Source organism: Aotus nancymaae, unplaced genomic scaffold, assembly GCF_030222135.1.
Source record: "Aotus nancymaae isolate 86718 unplaced genomic scaffold, 86718_ANA_hifiasm-v0.15.2.pri h1tg000014l, whole genome shotgun sequence".
Classification (NCBI taxonomy): Eukaryota; Metazoa; Chordata; class Mammalia; order Primates; family Aotidae; genus Aotus; species Aotus nancymaae.
In genome coordinates, this window is record NW_026988425.1 from 24,445,071 (window position 1) to 24,460,008 (window position 14,938).

Below are 14,938 nucleotides of genomic sequence, written 5' to 3' on the forward strand. Positions count from 1 at the left end.
AGTCCAGCAAGTTGACAGGAATATATAATCAAACAAAACAATTAAAGTTTTACATACAAATAATAATTTTATACTGAAATAAAAATAAAAATTAAAAGTGTCTGGCATGTGGCTCTCTCCTGTATTCCAAACACTTTGGGAGGCAGAGGCTGGAGGACTACTTGAGGTCAGGAGTTCAAGACCAGCCTATGCAACATAGTAAGAACCCATCTCTACAGAAAAATTTAAAAATGAGCCAGAAGCAGTGGCACATGACTGTAGTAGCTACTCTGGAGACTGAGGTGAGAGGATGGCTTGAGCCCAGGTTCCAAGCTGTAGTGAGCTATAATTGTGTAATTGCCCTCCAGCCTGAGTGATGAAGTAAGATTCTGACTTCAAAAATACAATACAGTAAAAAACCATTTATCATTGTGCAAAACAATTAGGTAGAAGTTAAACAAACTATATGCAAGATCACTGTGCCAAAACTTTTGTGTCTTGTAATTGGTAAAGATTTATTTGAGACGATACATAAATCATGATCCATGAAAGAAAACATTGACAAATTGCATTTGATGAAAGTTAAAAGCAAAAGTCTCTTCAAAGACACCATTGATAAAATGAAAGACAAGTTAGAAACTTTTAGAGAATAATTGAAAGTGTGTCTCTGATAAAGCCTTTTTTCACACTACATAAAGAATTGCCAGATCTCCATAAATGAAAACAAATAACCCAATTGAAAATGGGCAAAATACTTGAACAGACATCTTTGGCAAAGAAAATATACAGATGGCAAAGAAAAAATATGGATGGAAATAAGCATATAAAGAGTTGCTCCACATCATTCATCCATATGGAACAAAAATTTGAAAACTAAGACCACAATGCATACCACTACATTAAATTAAAATAGCTAAAATAAAATTTTAAGAGGACATTACCAAGTGTTGGAAAGGATATAGAGCAGGGATATAGCACAGGTCTATGGCCTGTTGGGAACTGGGCCACACAGCAAGAGGTGAGCAGCCTGTGAGCAACATTACCAACCTGAGCTCTTCCTGCTGTCAGATCCAATCAGCCGTGGTGGGTCGGGGAGGAGGGAATTAGCTTCTCATAGGAGCAGGATCCCTACTGTGAAATGCACATGTAATGGATCTAGTTTGCACACTCCTCATGAGAATCTAATGCCTGATTGCCTCACGATCTGGGGTAGAACAGTCATTCTGAAACAATTCCCCCAACACCTCCTCCCATCCATAGAAAAACTATCTTCCACAAAGTGGGTCGTTGGCACCAAAAATGTTGGGGACCACTGACACAGAGCAATTGTAACTTCTATACCTTGCTGGTGGGAATGCAAAATACCACAGCCACTTTAGAAAACAAATCTGTGGTTCTTAAAATGTTACATATGTACTAATCATTTGATAAAAAATTCCTCCCCTAGGTACTTATTGAGGAAAAATAAGAAAATGTGTCCACATAAAACTTTATACAAATGATGATATCTCCTTTATTTATAATCATCAACTGGGAACAACCCAAATGTCCTCAAATGGGTGAAGGGGTAAACAAACTTTAGTGCATCCATACAATGACATACTACTTATTAATAAAATGGAATGAACGATTGCTACGTGGATGAATCTCAAATGCATTATGCTAAATAGAATAAGCCAGCCTCAGAATCATATACAGTGTAATTTTAGTTATATGGCATTCTTGCAAAAGCAAAAGTATAGGGATACAAGAGAGATCGGTAATGGTTAATGTCTAGTCACCACAAAGTGACAGGAGGTAATTCCTTGGAGAGATGGAAGTCTCTATCTTGACTACAGTGGTAGTTATAAAACTATAGTCATTTATTAAAATTCAGAGAACTTTAGCCTAGAAAGGATAAATTTTACTATCTGTAAATTTCACCTCCCTGCAAATGGCCAAAAGTTACATGAAATGATGCTCAGCATCATTAATCAGGAAAATGCAAATAAAAATCACAATAAGCTATCATCTAACACCTGTTAAGATGGCAATTACAGGCCTGGCACAGTGGCTCACATATGCAATCCCAGCACTTTGGGAGGCTGAGGCAGGCAGATCACAAGGTCAGGAGTTCGAGACCAGCCTGGCCAACAAGGCGAAACCTTGCCTCTACTAAAAATACAAAAATTAGCCAGGTGTGATGGCATATGCCTGTAATCCCAGCTATTAGAGAGGCTGATGCAGGAGAATCACTTGAACCTGGGAGGAGGAGGTTGCAGTGAGCTGAGATCATGCCACTGCACTCCAGCCTGGATGACAGAATGAGACTATCTCAAAAAAAAAAAAAAAAAGTTGGCTTTTATATAAAAGGATGAATGCAATTTATAAAAAAAGATATTTATCTTCATTGTTATTTTCCTTATCAAATATTATTTTAATAATTGAAAGCTTTTAAGGGCATGTAATTTTATGAATTACACAGAAATATACAGCATTCATTTAAAAATGTTATTTAGATCAATGGTTCCTTTATTCTACTCTGAGATACTGGCATTTCAAAGAAGAAGATGCCCTAAATTGAATGCTCCATTTTGTTTCCTGTTATTCTTTGATGATAGCTAGTTATCAGTTGTCAAAACAACAGAGTAAATCTAACACCTCATGGCATGCCAAATATATATTTTTCAATCTCTACAACCTCATCAGAACTTTATTTCCTCAGCTTGGTCTGGACACTCTCAGCTTCAGCAAACAGGGAGTCGGTGCAATAGTGAATAAAATATGAGGGCTCTGAAAGCCTGGGCCTGCTTAGGGGAGTGTGTAATTTAATAAAGTGTTCATTGATGTCAGCACACGGGCTCATCAGACTCATGTTGATGCCGATGCCTGCAGCACAGAGACTCCTGGTCCTAATTAGATGACTGAAGTAAGATTACATTTTCCCTTGGAGACAGGCACAAGGGTGGGAGAGTTACTCTCCAAGGGATTTAGATTTACAAGCGTCTGATGGAACAGAACAAAAATAGGGAAAGACACACTTTAGGGAAAGCCAAAGAGAGAAATGAACTTAACAGAGTTGCATTATTTATAAGAAGGAAAGTTAAAAAAACACACCATCAGGTGTCTATTGTTCCTATTTTATTCATACAGCGAGTCTGACATAAATTATAAATAAGGAAAAATATTTTTATGACTTGTACGCTAAGCTTTCTAACAATCCCTTATAAATCCCAGAGAAATTTTAGCAATATGACTTAGAATTTTAAGTATTATATTATGGACTTTATTGTCTAGGGCTATCGATTAGTGTTTTATGACTTTTAAAATTTTATCTGAAAAAGTCAAATTAATGATTTCTCAAAAAAATTAACTGATGTATTAATCATTTATTTTATCTTAGATCAGACAATGAAAGTTTTGTCATACTGATGAAAAAGCAAATATGTGCCATTTTATACGTATTTCATTAATATTTTAAATATTTTATTTCCTAGCCTAATATAAAAGTGAAAGATTATCTGGTGATTAAAAAATATTAACTAAGTATGGCTATGTAGATAATTGGATATTTTAAAGCAGGACCTATTTTTTGTTTAATTTGACAACATCAACCTAGACATCTTGAGCTATCTGACAGTGTTCAAATCCTCACTCTGTGCTACTGAACTATCCTTGGCTAGAAATATTAAGCTTAGCAGAAAAAACACTAGTGTACTTAAGATAATAGTTCATATTTATTTTAAACAGTAGTATAGCCATATTCTTATGAAAAAAATATTGCTAACAGAATTATACCATTTTAAACCACTGGTAATGAGAAAGAATATGGAACAGTAACGGGTTCTGCTGGCAAACCAAGCCATCCTCTGTGACTTTTCTTACTCTGTTTGTCAACACATGTGGTGTTCCTCAGTGGTTTGATTTAGTTACCTTCTGAAATTTTTAACAAAAGATTTCAAACTATAATGTAGTAGTAAAAATTACATTGTCCTAATAGTTCAGTGAAAAGATATTTAAAAATTTTTAATCATCCCATCACTTAATTAATTTGTTCAATGAACAATTATTTAATACTTCACATGAACCAGATAATGAGGATATAATGGTACAAGAGCACTGGTTTAAATAAAGCTTAAATTTCAACAGGGTGAAATAGATGTATTAGCAATATAAAATGAATAAGCTGCATTTTCAAAGTTATTAACATTTGTACATTGAAAAATTTCCCATAACATATTATGCATAGCTGCACCCTGATTAACTTAACACTATTCTTTGAGCTGGAGGCTCTGGATATAAGGCTCCAAGGGTGTGGATGGAATAAAGGTGTGATTATATAGTCCTGAGTTTCAAATTGTATTTTCTTCAGTGTATTTGCAGAACTAACACTTGAAAATCAGTAGCTGTTGAATTTCTAAAGCTTTACTCAAAACTTCAGTATAGAGAAAACTAAGACTAAAATGTAGGAGAATTCCCACCCCACTGGGAATGAGGAAAGGATTATGGATTCTGAACAATGGCTCTCAGGGAAAGAAGCAGAATGCCTGTCATCAAAGATGGTCAGGCTGTTGGGTACTAGTTGTTTTTTCCTTTCCATGCCTCTAGTCAACATCCTTGAGGCTTGGTAGAACAATGGTGGGTTGGGGGGAAGTTAGAAGCACAGACTGGGTGGTACATAAGAAATGGCTGATGAAACTGTCTAGGTAAATGAGTTGGAGGACAACCTCACAGAGCCCCACACAATCCAGTATGTGCTGAAGATGTGACTCGTGAAACAGAACAAAAATTCGGAAGGGAGAGAAAAAATGACAAGAAAGCTTCGACCATAGACTTCAGCAGGAGATTACGACAGGACACTGTGAGAATATGTTAAGACAATGACACTGCATCAGATGCCAGCACAACTGTGGGACTATCTATCAAAATAATCATGCCTTAAAATATTACAGTGTAAGTGTATAAAAGGACTATCTACGCTACAGCAGAGACCAGCAGGAATGCAGGAGATCGTGTGCCACCACTGCAAGGCTGTGCAAGCTTCCCTACAACGTTTGGATTCTGTTCTTTCTTCTTAGATCTCTTTCTAGTACACCTTTTCCAGACTGACTCCAGTCATCCTCACACCTGCTGATGGTTTCCTAACTCCCTGATAGCTGGCTTTGAATCAATGACTGGGCACCCATCAGAATGACTAATGGTGCTGCTCGCTGCCTGTTGGATGTTCATCCAAGTCTTCCCCTACCATTCACAGAATTCACACTATAGCATCTGGTCACCATTACAATGTGCAAGCTAAATACTTGAAAGGTATTTAGCTAGTTGATCATTGTTTAGATGGCCTAATTTTATCCTGAGACGGTTCTGCAAAATAAACTTTCTTATATTGCCAATTATTGCATGTCAACTGCTTAGCAATGTACTTTCACAAATGCTAAATGAATGTTTTAAATACTGTGAAGTAGATTTCTAATGACATAAGTGGGAAAATGAAGCAAAGAGTCCTAAACATACATGTGTTGGACTATAGAAAATAACATTAAACAGCTTCTTAAATATAAACTTAATTTTTATTCTTAGTTTCAATAAACAGTCGTTTTAGAGTACAAATAAAAATTGTATTGACTGGGATCATCTTTATTTTTGCTTCCATTATGCTAATTGTGTTTGATTAAATTTAGAGAGATTTAAATATTAATGTGTTTTTTTTGTGTTATAAATATGAATGTTTGGCCTCTATTTCAAAATACACATGAATAAAACATTAAGTTTCCTCTGAATGGCAATGTTAAACTGCTCTACCAAATGGAATTATGATTATAATATAGAGATTATATATTGATTTAATTTATTTCTGGTGAAATCTTCATACTAACATCAGTAAATATTTCCTGGCATGATTCTCATCCTCAGCATTTTATTTTTCTCAGTTCAAATCCTCAAGAAGATTTTAAGTACCTTGTACCTATGTGCATTGAGGGGACAGGGAAGACAGTTTGGAGATGTGAAGAAGTTAGAAAAATGTAAACAGCTTAGAGCTGGAGAAAGGAGGGAAGCTGCATCTTTAATTGATGTCCTCCTCAGACTTTAACAACTGCCCCTTTGCAGTCACTGAAGGCTGCAAGGTACAATATGTAGTGAGGCTCAGCAATCAGTATTTAGAAAAAGAAAACAGAAAAAGAACAATGTCCCTCTTTAGGACCATAATTCGCTGACCGGTTATTACAGGCCAAACTCGTTTCTGCATAGCTTAAACATTGTTTCTTATACTGTATGATTTGTTGCTCGAGGAAAGGACTATTTATTCCTTACCTTTTCATAGCCAGGATTTAGCATAGATCCTTGTATAGACAGTTGCTCTATAAGTTCCTGGAAAGTAATATGTTGTTATTCTTCCCTCATAGGGTGCCCATGACTAGGTCATATTAAGGATTAATCCCTTTAATTGATACACCAAACAAGGTTGATAAATTCAGTAATGTGATTAACATAATATGCTTCTAACTGGTTAAACTGGGATTTTTAAAAGTCTTGGCCTGATGTAGGGGCTCATGACTGTGACACCAGCAATTAGGGAGGTGGGAGGATGGCTTGAGACCAAGGGTTTCAGACCAGCCTGGACCACACAGGGAAATTCTGTTTCTATAAAAAATAAAATTCAAATTAAAAAAAGAAAAGTCTTTCCCTTTCACCTTTATTATGTTGTCTTCAAACAATAGACTGTTTATAACTTATAAAATATCAAAAAACATAGTTATAAGGAGAGAATAAAATAGGATTATTAGAAAAATTATTAAACAAGTATTGTCTCTTATTTTTCAGAGTAGATTTTTGTTAACAGTGAACTTTTAAGACGGTCCCCAGCAGTGTTACCTTTGTCCTGGTATGCAAACCCTATGTAATCCCATCTTCTTGCATGTGCACTGATCTAGTGACTTACTACTAACCAGTACAATACAGCAAAGGTGAAGAGGTATATTCCCATGATTCAGTTACAAAAGATGGTAACCTACATCTTGCTAGAAGACTCTCTATTGCCTTCTCAGAGTGCATGCTTTGATGTACATACCACCACGTGGAAGAGGATCATGGGACCAAGAACTGACTGTGGTTGAAGGTCAACAGCCATTGAGAAACTGAAAACCTCAGTCCAACGACGCATAAGAAACCGGAACCTGCCAACAACCATCCACTGAGCAACTCCTCAGATGAAACCTTACTTGCAACCTGCAAGAAACCTTAAAGCAGTGGATCCAGCTAAGCCTGCCTGCATTGCTGACCTACAGAACTTGTGAGATAATGGGTGTATGTTGTTTTAAACAGCTAAATTTTGTGATAGTGTGTTACACATTAATAGATACGTAATACAATATCAAACAAATTAATAAGAAGTAAATATTATATATATCTTATTATTTTCACAAGAATTAAATATTGTACTTTTTAGAAAAAGGTATCAGTTGCTTATGATCATATATCTGTGAAGGGACAAAGTGTCTTGGTGGCCCACTGGAAGTAAGAACAGTTCCCTGAACTACAATAAATGCCATAATCAGTGTGGCTTCAATTGCAATGCGATATCCCAAAAAGGAAATTTCATAAACTTTTACAATTTTCTTTTCATGAAAACTTTATTGCTTATTACCTTATCTCACAGATATATTTCTTTTTTGCATATTTATGACTGTGAATATAGAAAATGTATTTCAACTGATAGCACAGTTGAATTAAAAATAGTTTACTCACTTAATTTCACAAAATAATGGAGCTTATACAATTGAGAAACCTCAATAATTGATCAACGTGTTAATGGTATAAATTATTTAATGCTTTTTTTATTTATTATTGGGGATAAAAGCTACACAAACACACTGGCCATTAGAAAGTCAGAGGTCAACCGATGAAGTGTACAGCTCTCAGGTTTATACACATACTTCTTACAGCAAAAAACAACTTTTTGAAAAGTTATTTATTTCTTTTGTTCACATTTACCGGTGTGCTCCTATTTAATCAATACAGTAAGATTAATAGATATCAATGGAACTTTTGAAATGTAAGGTAGTTTTTCAATCCATCATAAAATGTTTGTGGTAATCAGAACCCCTGATGAAATATTACTATTGTACTTTCAATTATTTTAAAGATGATTAGACTTCTTATCAAGATTGTGCAGTATGCTACTTGCAGCACATAAGGACACAGCTTGCCGAGAGATGTAATCCACATCGACTGCTTCGGAAACAAACTACTAGTAACTGATTTGAGTGTCATTGTCATTATCTAGACTAAATCTAGAGTACTTCCATATAGAAAAAAAAAATGTTCAAGAATGCAATATAATGACTTTCATTCCATTCCTACTGAAAGTATCTCTTTCTTAAAAGAAAAAAAAAAAGGATAATTGCAGTGCAAATCAGCCATAGAGAATACGTGGAGAGTGTCTAAGGTATCAGCAATGCCTGTAGCTATTTCATGTTTTATTCAACTGTAGTTGTGGTGAGTAAAAACCCCTTTAAAAAACTCAGGAAAAACAATGCATTTATATTTTCTGCTGTTAATATAGCTATGAGCAAGTATAAATAACACGTGGTTAGATAAGGCTCATTTTCACAGTTTTACAGCCTTCCTAGAAAAAAAAAAGGAAGATTAAATCATCTTTATTTTCTATGCATTCTCTTTCTTTCCTGTGTAATAGTTTTCAAATTTTCGTTCATTGTTTTCACTGTATTTTTCTCTCTAGTGTTTGGTTTGCAAGCATCCTCTTTGCTGGGAAAAAAAAAAAAGGAAATGACAGCTTTTATTTACCATAAACATGAAAGAGCGTCCTTGGAAGTATTTGGGGCAGCTGGAGAGGAGTCTCAGGAAGTACAAATGGGGACAGTGTTGCTACATAGGACACTGTGTCAATTGTCTCAAACTTTAAATAAACTTTGGGGCACGTGAATTATCGGTCACTAAAGAATTAGTTTCTCATGAACATACATTCTATGATACAGATGAAACATTTTCACTAGTTTTTTTTTGAACTGGGTATTTATTGCTCCCTTACCCCACTAAAAACACCTTCTATGTTTCTATGTATTTATTCAGTATTCTGTGTTCTATGTATTTTCTCAATAAATAAGTTTTGAATGGGAAAAGGACAAATTCAACTTTGAATCTGAAGAATTACCTAGAGAGATACTCAAACATCAAAACTAACAGTTCATTTTGTGAGTTAAAAATACGCATTCCAGAACAGTATAACTAAAGTTAAAGCAGACAGATAAAGAACACAGTCTGATAATAATTTTGATAAGGGTACTTTGTGGTTCTATTGTATGGTCAGTGTTGTTATCTATCTATAAAACAATCACAGTGGGTCCAAAATGTTAAAAAATAATTACTCTCTATTGATAGGAAAAACTCAGTACGTTCTAAAGGTAGGTTATATTCTTGCAATGAACATTTACGGAGTAGAAAAATGCAAACAAGTATGGATAAAGTTACGCTTGAATAATAGAATCTGGCATTATGCAGCATGCAATATATCCCTCAATTACTTCTAAAACCATACATAAATAGAAACATATCTCCAGAGCTTGCACCCTTTCAGTGTCATCCATGCTACCTCCTGATCCAATCTTACAGAATTTGGAAAACACGAATTCGGTGTAGATCTCAGTGTAATTGATGATGTGCATATTAAATAATGGCAGGCTGATAAATTAAGTATTTGATGAAATGACTAGCATGACATTGCAGAAGCCAAGAAAATGGGTCAGGGATGAATCTCTCCATTTTTTTTCTCTCTCACTTCCTTTTACAACTTCTCATTGTTGGGGCCACCACTTGATGAAGTAAGAATTTAGTTATGGTTTCCAGACTAAGTAAAGATAGAACAAGTCACAATTATTATCGTCCTCGTGCCTGCAATAATTATCTTTGCCAATTAGATTAAAATTTGATATTGGGGGTATTTTCTAGGTACCCATGTAAACTGGGGCACAGTACAAGAATCATGTTTATCTCGCCTTTACTTCTTCCTTTTGCCATCTAATTATTCTGTGAAAATCCAAGGTGGCAGGGCTTATTTTTTTGTGTCGTTCCCCCCTGCAGTCCTATTGGTCAAAGCAGTAGCAGATGACAATGTGCTTTTTTTTTTTTTTTTTTTTTTTTTGCTGTGTCACCCAGGCTGGAGTGCAGTGGGGCGATCTTGGCTCACTGCAACCTCCGCCTCCTGGGTTCAAGTTATTCTCCTACCTCAGCCTCCTGAGTAGCTGGAATTACAGGCCTGGCTATTTTGTTTTGTATTTTAGTAGAGACAGGGTTTCGCCATGTTTGCCAGGATGGTCTTGATCTCCTGACGTCGTGATCGGCCCGCCTTGGCCTCCTAAAGTGCTGGGATTACAGGCGTGAGCCACCGCGCCCGGCCTAGACTCTGGTTTTACCCATTGTGCCATCTTCAGCTGCAGGAGTCAAGCACCGTGAGCATCTACATATTCTGGTGTCTCTGGTGAGTGTGGCCACCTCCCCAACACGTAAACATCTACTCTCAACCACGCTTTCTTCTCCACTTGTCCATGTTACCCACAACCCATGATAACATTGTTCCTGCCTGTTTCTCTAAATGCCTTTCCCACTGATTTCTCTCAATCAATTCTCTTCCGGCACAATGGCCTCCACGCATTTTTACCAATACACCAAGCTGCTTTCTGCATCAGAATTTTTGCACTTGCTGTTCCTCTTGCATGGAAATCTCTTTTGAGATTTCACTTTTCACATATTTTAAATATTTTATATTTCTGTACACATTTCTCGAGTCTCAAATATCACCTCTTTGGCACTAAAAACTGACCTTCAAAGACATTCTTGTTCACTTTATCTTGCTTATTTTATTCGTGTTATCACAATGTGATGTTATTTTTTTTAAGTATTTAACTGTAAATCATCTGTCATTGAAATACGTTCTACACAAGCACAGGAAACTAGTTTTGATTGTTCCCTTGGGACCCACCCCGCACAAAACAGTGCTGAGCATATTGTAGGTATGGGATGAATGGAATAAAATAGATAATAAGTGAATAACTTCGGTTCTAAGACTATAGAGCTTCCCTAGAAACTCCTACATCTTTCATGGATGGTTTTTGCTCTCTGAAACCTGAATTTTTGGTGAATACAATTCCCAAATAATATCAACAGAGCTCTCTAACCTTCACTTAATTTCTAGGTTCCATTGGATTCTCACTGCCATGCTTACTTATTAGACTGGCCCTCTTTATATAAATTAAACCATATATGCAATTTAACAAAGTGACCAAAGCTGAGCACACCATATATTTTGGAAATTCTGCTTCGAGGCATGAGGAGGTCCTTATTGTGTTCAATCTTAGTAGGTGCCAAATTCCTTGGCAATTAGAAGTCATGAGCCTGACCATAGCGTTTTAGTGTTTTTCATTTATCCCTTCTCGTTGCCAAGGTATTAGCATCTCTTGTGTTTTAATTACCCCATATGATATAAATTACAGCCATATTCTTTGAAATGTTGACTGTAATCATTTTCTTTATGTTCTTTCAAAAAAATGTAATATTCCATTGCATTGCATGAATTTAGTTTTTTTCTGCAAGTTAAAAAAAAAAAGAAAGAGGAGGGTCTACATGAAGTAATTTTTAGGAAGAGGTATCTAACCTTGGTAAACAAAGGAAATTTCCATTTTCTCATTTTTCTGTTGCAAAGACAAAGTAATATTTAAATGTTCATTAATTAAGGAACTACGTGAATAATTTTTGTGTTTCCCAAGGCTGACAAGAACCAAGAATTTGTTTTTTAAGCAACAAATTTGGATTATGGGTAACACTGTAATTTTTTAAGGTTTTTTACATTGTAGGAAAGAACACTGAATCTAGGATTTATACATGGGGGTAGGTTTAGGTTAAAAGGTAAGAAAAGGAATGAAGGCATAAAATATATAGAAAAATGAATAGTAGAAATAAATTGCAGCATTGATAAATGTGAATCAAAGAAAAGGCTATTACTAGATTGCAATTGTATTTTTCAAAATGTGCACATACCTCATGCTTTCTATATTTAAAAAAACAATTCTACAATCAGTTCTCTTTCTGTGAGTACTTGGACATGGAGCAAAATAAAACTTAGTCTCCAGAATAAACATTCTCTGGCACTCAGATGCTTTCATTGATTCCAGATAAGCAGGAGTATCAAATTCATATTTCAATTAGACCACTGGACTAAGGCCAAAGTCTTGTGTTTATCAATTTGTATGTCAGCTAAGTTCACTCTGTGGCATGACCATAAATTATACTGGTCCTCAGAGTGCATACACTATTTTTCCTCTAACAGTTATCTTATCAATATATCTTTTTTTTTTTTTTTAAGATTCAAGGACATTTAAGCAAGAAGTAATTTTAGAAAAGCAGATATCTCTCATTGTTATAATTTCATTGAATTCAACACCTCATCTTTCGAAAACACACATTTCTTTCATCAAAAATCTGCATCAGTTATTATGAAAAGGGATGGCGGTAAATCCAGCCCCTGAAAGTGCATCAAGTTGTATTCAAAATGAGTTTATTTCAGAGTTTACCAAGAGTGGCACTCTTGATATTTAGGGCTAAACAATTCTTTGCTGGGGGGGTGAACCTCGTGCATTGTAGGAGGTTTAGCAGCAGCCCCAGCCTCTGCCTACACAATGCCAGTAGCAATGCAGCCTCCTGCTTTTGCCCTGATCATGGCAGACAAAAGCATGTCTCCACATATTGCCAAATACTATCTAGAGGCAAGGGAGAAAAATTACCCCAAATTGAAAACCACAAAATTGTAATATTGCCTAGAATACTTGTATTGAAATCAATAATTTAAGAATCGAAAGCAAACTTTAAACAAAATGTACAAGTTTAAAGAAAAAAATAAGACTGAAAGTAGGAATGGGCTAAAGTCTGAAGTAGGCGTTAAGCATATGTTTGTTAATTAACTTGCAACCAAACTTACGATGTAAGCCAAGTATTTATAGGATACTGTTGTGTTTTCTCAATTCTAAGGTATTTTTGTAAAAACTTAAAGCTCAAAACTAATTAGTTAATGAAATCCAAATTAGTAATTGTATAAATGCAAAAAATTAGTCTTCAGAGGGGTAAATTATTTCTTTAAGGGTACTTACTAGCATAGGTGATCCAAAAACCCTAATTGTCAGTCTTTAGTCTCACACAAAATTCCCTAAAACATTCTGTATGCTCTCAAATATACACATAGGCTCTCTTCCACAACGCACTGAAACTCGGGAAAAGATCAACAAGCTCGTTTAGACTAAAGTGTGTCCTTGATTTACAGGGCTTAATAAGTTCTATTTTGCAATAATTGACAAGGAGATTAGCTAGAAAAACTGGCACATGAGGTATGAGAGAGAAGGTAGAGGGCAGAGTGCTTAGGTTCAGTGGAGCTCAAAAAGTCAATTTCTGTAAGCAATAGCAAACAAAATACATAATTTTTAGAGATTTTACCTTAAAAGTCTGTCTACCTTAATTTTCAGTTTGATTTTCATTGGAATGAGTTAACTCAACATTCTTTCTGAAATAATGTCTCCAATTCTGTGTATGGAGCAAGTTGTGAAAAAGAAATGTCATTTGTGGAACTGTTAGCAACTTAGCAATCTTTGGTTACATGTTTTTCAATACTTACAACACTTTCCCGTATTAAAAAAGAAACAGCTGCTACTCATTTACATTACGGAAATTATAATTTCTGATTTATAATTTGCTGAAAATTAGTAAAATTTGCCGATAAAATTAGTTGACTATCTGAAAAAGAATTGGCTCCATGCAGCCTATGAATGTCGACATAAATCCTAAATGACTCTAAGAGCAAATGTAAGCATGATAATATTTTTTTAAAAAGCTCTAAGAAAATACCACTTAATATTTCTTGGATCTTAGGATAAAAACACAACAAAAGAAATAGAAATATCTGACCACTAATTAGGGGAAGATGTAATAAAGGAATAATCATACAGCGGTTTCTAACTCTTCATTTGTTCCTATTTGGGATTACATATCCACACTCCTTTGCTATGTGCCTCCCAGACCATCCTTGCAGAAGAGATAATACCCCGCTCTCCACCTGACTCATTTGGATTACTCTGTCATTATCAATATACCTGTAAACCCAATTGATCACCTTGTGGAGGGTTGCTGTTTATAAAGCCATACAGTTTTAGAATTGCAAGGAATCTCAGCTATCAGTCTGCTGTCCACCCTTTTTTTCACATACCAGTGTCAACATGTTATGTGATTTTATCTGTATCATGTGCAGTTGCTAAAAGGGTAGATTACACTTCTCAATTCATGAGTGCTCAGTCTCAATGTGTGTTTGGTTAGGTGTTCATTCTTTGGTTTTTAGAGTTTTTTCACCGTTAAATGTAAAATATGAGATAGTTCATCATCTGTTTGTTCAGAAACCCAACTCAAAGAATGGGCCATTATTATTAGCATAATTATGAATAAAACTGATGTAAAATCATTTAACATGGAAGTGATTGCAAGATTTCTGAGTCTCTGGAAACTGCACTCTCATGAATATGACTGAAAGATAACTTGTTATGAAGCGAAAGTTGAAGTCATTTGAAGAGACAGAGCTGCTGAAGAGTAAATTCTGTAGAGGTGATTGCTGAGTGTTTCACTGCCATTTGTTTCTTAAATCCTTTCAGTTAACAATAGATTTACTTAGTAATTTACATAGCACTCTTAAAACTCACGTGGTTATTCTACTGCCTTCCACAGATATTAAGTGGATAAGCATGAAACCATTTTCTTTTCTGTCCTGTATGTTTTTGTTTAAGTTCTAAATTTATATCTGCTATTTCTTTTAAATTCTGCCTCCTTAATCTTATTTGACATAGAGATTTCAAGCAAGTACTGGTTCTATCTAACTGATTAAACAAATAGTCCAGTAACTGGCACTGGTCCCTTTAAAGAATCATAAAGAGAG

General features: G+C 35.2%; 1 protein-coding gene across 1 annotated transcript in view; it reads right to left on the reverse strand.

Moving 5' to 3' along the window:
- CDH10 (cadherin 10) overlaps window positions 1–14,938 on the reverse strand; it is a 166,608-nt gene that overhangs the window by 123,205 nt on the left and 28,465 nt on the right. The window lies entirely within an intron of this gene.